The 4,769-nt window shown below is 41.5% G+C and overlaps 1 long non-coding RNA gene across 1 annotated transcript; it reads right to left on the bottom strand.

Annotated features, from left to right (window-relative positions):
• Window positions 1–513: 513 nt before the first annotated feature.
• LOC147659642 (uncharacterized) lies at window positions 514–3,887 on the bottom strand. The gene is made up of 2 exons (XR_015307196.1): window positions 3,012–3,887; window positions 514–1,326 (listed from the first exon to the last, which is right to left on the bottom strand). It is a non-coding gene; the product is annotated as an uncharacterized LOC147659642 (long non-coding RNA).
• Window positions 3,888–4,769: the final 882 nt, after the last annotated feature.

Here is a 4,769-nt window from a genome sequence, read left to right as displayed (position 1 = left end):
TACTGATCATGACAAATTGAACTTAACCCTTTAAAGAAGAGGTCAAGGAATTTGGAACCTGCTATCCCCAGCAGTCCAAGCTAATTCCGATATGTATGCATTACACAGCCTAACTAAAACTCACAATCACCTTGTCCTAAACAGCACCCCAGCTTCTCACCTATGTTTGTATAGTGTTTTCACGTCCTCTTAGAAATACATGTCTAAGTAAAAAATTGTGATTATGTAAAATGAGATTCAGGTCAAAAAGGGAGGAAGCATTTCCGAATCACCAAAGTCCTCTGTCCTGCTCTGGAATGAGAATTTGGTTAGCCCAAGACAGTTTTTTAAACTGGAAAACTAGTTTAACCTTAGAAGAGAAGACAATATTTTGAGTCACCATCCTACATGTACCTTTATGCGTGGTTTGGGGTGAGCATTCCCCAAGAGTTCACCAGTTCAGCATCCTCATCCGGGTGTCTCCCCTGGGGTGGGAAGGTGACCTCAGGTTTATCACAGTGGTACAAATTACACTCACAATTGATTCTTAATTTTAATGCATGTTATGAAACAAATACTGATCAGTCAAAAAGCCAAATTTTAAATAAAAGGGTTTCAACAGGATTCTACTGCATTGAAACATGTCAAATTGTCCAGCTATCTTTCCAGGCTGCTTAGTTTTTGGATGTTGGATGAAGAAGGCAATGAGAGAAATCAAGTGTTTCCAACTTTCCATTGTCAGCTTCACCACTTGTGATGCCAGCGGAAGTCTATTCCGGTTTAAGGAAATTGTCAACAAAGTAAGAACTGCTTATGGGGAAATTGGGGAATAAAGAGTTTGGGCACATGTTGTATAGTGCAGAGTCCACCTTCGAACAGAAGGATGTTCATTAAAAGGGGGACACAGGGAAGGCGCCTTTCCATCGTCCAGCCATACATCCTTTATAAAGCTGCTCTGTAAAGGCTCCAGAATCACCATCTCAGTTTTGGAAAAGAAGCGTCATAGCAATCTTTAAAAGTAACACCAAACAATAAGTCGCTTGTTGTCTTTGGGCTGTCCTTGGTGTTCAAGAGACCTTTCCCTGGCAGAAATCTTAGTTTACAAAACCAAAGTGGATGTTGCTTCATCTTCTCCATTCACGCTCAAAGTGTCCAGTCCCTGCGCCAAAATGTTTTCCTTCCCGGATATAAAGTAATAGAAATCATTAATGTTTCTGCTTGGAGGACCCGATGTCTGCTGTGATATTGATGTATAGCGGCTTGTGTTCGATTGTTAGCACCTTATAGGAGCACGTGTTCAGTCCATCAGACTTCCAAACCTTGGCAACCTTCTTCAATAGCCTCATTCTAGAGGAAAGTGAGGGAGATAAAGAAAACAGAAGAGAAAGTATGGCATTATTATGTAGGTAAAGCTCACTCCGGGCCATGTTCTAAGCACATTCCAAAATATAAGACATTCACTAATTCATTTATATTACTTCTTGGCCCATGTTTGCACTTTGCATTACCATCACTGGGCTGACATATCTCTTCACATCTACAATAAAAACTTCACACAACTCATGGAAAAATAAATCCCACCTCAATTCATTTTAGATACTATATTTTCCATGGTACCACCAACACATTTACACTCACTTCTTCCACCTTCTTCAAACACTTGTAGCCATCACTTGAATGACTTTCTGTCTATACCCACATTCTCCCCATGTTCTGCAATGAATCATTGTAACTTTCTGATCCTGCCTTTTAAATGAACTCGCTCCTCCAAGCTTTCTTCGTGTTCATCTGACATAGCCTGCCTCCCTGTTTCCTCCTATGATCTCCACACTGGGCTCTAACTTTCCAACACCGCCTTCCAATGCTCTAGTTCTTCAGGCTTTATTCTCGTTCATCATATACAGTTAGTTCATGAGATGTATGTAAAGTAATGAACACAGCTTCCTTTGCCTGACCTATTACCACTTAGATTGTTTGCAGTGGTGACCAGTAAAGTGGCTGAGCAGTGGGATGGGCCACATGCGCACAATCACACTCACCCATCAATTCACAAGTGCACGCACATAAACCCACCATTTATAAGCACCTACATGCACTCACTCACAGCATACACCCAACATTTAAAAAAATTATACTTGTCGAGCTGTGGTGGAGGTGGCTGTTCCAGGTGGAGGAGCAGCAGAAGGCACCGGAAGGTGCAAGCCACTTTGGGTAGAGACAAGATAATACCGCCGGCTCCTCATTTGCTGACCTTGTCATGGCTCTGCCAGTGGCAGGAGGACCTTTCCTCACTCTTCGCAGAGTGGCATGGTGTCACTGAGAGTTGCTGACCTTACACTGTGACGAGGCATCGCTGATTGACAGCCAATCCTGGGCACTTCATGACTTAAACCTGAAGCGCCCAGGCCGAGTCTATCAGTGATGTGCTCCCTTGTCATGAAGAGGAGGACCTCATGGGGCTTTGCCGGGCTGAGGTGGTCACCCATCAGGGCTGTGACGTAGCCTGGAATAGTCTCCCAGGCAATTAGAGCATGCACAATCCTTTGGCTGCCTGACCCGAGCAGGACGAGTGTCTGTAGGGTTGACCTATGCTCAGTGTGACATACACTCTTCAAGATATGCAAAAGAGGGGGGGGGGCTCCGTCCTTAATGACAGGCTGAGCCTGATTGTTTGTGAGCTTTAATTGAAATTAATATATATTTGATTCCCTAAGTAACTTCTTTACCTGCTTTGAATTTCCCTATTCTCATGGCTCTGTGAGAGGTCTTTCTACTCTCATGAGTGGCCTCACTGTGGTTAGTTCAGTCAGTTTTGAACGATGAGCGAACACGCAAATTCAAGTCAAAGGGTAAATCCATTTGCATCTCAGAAACAGCAAAAGGAATCCAGGGATGGAACGGACTGGACTGTTAAGGATCAAGGGATGAAAGTGCTCCTGCTACATTGGATAGAGAGCTCCTTCGTAGATCCCAATCATGAAATAATTCCCGCCCCCAAATCATATGCGATGTAAAACCTTATCCAGACTTACCTCTCACCATTGACTTCATTGCCGCTGTCTCGCGTGTGGAACACCATGGTGTACTTGGCTATGTCTGGGGATGGTCGTACGACCTTCATCTTCTGCAAGGTCACCCTGAAAGACATCAGATTGTAAGGACGAGAATACAAACTATGGGCTGCCACTGCTGCCACAGAAGGTTTGACAGAGATATGACAACAAGTACTCCATCACAATTCTAAACTCAACGCGGTCTCAAAGATAAGAACACGGAAGAGCCTGCTCAAATTAAACTCAAAGTTGCTTTCGGCCATCCCTCTATCACAGGCTCTTTAAGTATCTTTACAGGGATTAAGGGATAAAGACAATTGCCGATAGCCCATATGAGAGATCATTGCCCTACCTTCTATTCGCCCCGAGTCACTCATCAGAGGGACATTTTTTCTGCTGGAAGATAGTTTTTAGCAAGAACAACTCTCCTAGCCCACATAACATAAACCGAGACCCAATGACTGTACTTCATGCATTTATGCTACAGCTGTACAAAGGATGCCTCTGATACTATTTTGTCTGTCTTTTTTGCATGCTCAGGGACAGCTGTTTTGCAACTTCATGGATGGAAAGTATAAAGCAAGTCAGATTTGAGATGAGAACTTCTTTAGCAGTTTTACGTACATCTTCACCACTGGCAAGCAGTTATCTCACAAACACATTCTATTGAAAACAATGACTTTGAAAATCACAAAGTGGTTCAACATTAACAAACCAGATTCAGATTGCCTAATTTGGGATTTTCTCTGCCTCTATGAAATAATATTGTATTTTTTTATATAATAAGACTAATTACGAAAACAGTAATTTTTGTATACTGTTAGTCTAACATGAATTGCTAAAATAGATGTGATCTTGCAACAGAATATACAGACTGCTGCTATCTATGGGTTGCAATTCTAATATTAACTTGCCACCTTAATATTTCATGTTATAAAAAAAATCTATTACAGCATCTGTATTACCATCTTCTATTAGAAATTACAACTTCGGGACATATGTTAACTTTGCAGGTATTAAAAAACAATATCCTCAGAATACTGCAACTGGAATGAATGCTATTAAATGTCAAAAAATAGATCTTCTTTAAACCGTTTACCTATATGCTGAGGCTTACATTTTGAGAGAGTGAAAGCGATGTCAGAAAGGAGATAGACTAGAAATACCCTATAAGTGGTCCTAGCAAATACGCGGGAAAGTTTTCAACAATCAGTTTCCTGTTCTATTACTTGTAGTGTCTAGTCATACTTTCTTGTAAAACTTGAGGTGCCAAAAACAAACAGATATCCAATCTGGATTTTCCTGCACCATTTACATCTGTATTCGGATCTACTTTGAAAAATATATCCCCATAATTTTATTTACTGATTCAGCATTCGTAGACCATTTTAAATTGGGAACAGGTCGCCCCTCCTCTATCAAGTGGTAATCTCAGATATCTTCCAGTTATCCATGGTTGCATATGCTGCCCTATAAAAAGCTATCAATTTTTAGTAACTTTATCAAAACCTCTGCAGTAGTATAGAGGGAAAGCGCTAACGGTGTCCAGACTCGCTGATTAACAGTTGTTAAAAGTGATGCTATGGTTGTTTATTCAGACTTCAAAAAACTTGTTAAAGCCATACAAATCCTACAAGGAAGTTCCAGTTAACTTGACATGGTGCACCAAATCCAGGAGTTGTAACTCCCTAAACCGCACAAGTTACTTCTAAGGCCCCCGGTGCAGACAGAAGAGAG

This window comes from Lissotriton vulgaris, unplaced genomic scaffold (assembly GCF_964263255.1).
Source record: "Lissotriton vulgaris unplaced genomic scaffold, aLisVul1.2 SCAFFOLD_1897, whole genome shotgun sequence".
NCBI lineage: Eukaryota > Metazoa > Chordata > Amphibia > Caudata > Salamandridae > Lissotriton > Lissotriton vulgaris.
The sequence above is the reverse complement of the archived record's forward strand: the minus strand, read 5'-3'. Positions and strand labels throughout refer to the sequence as shown.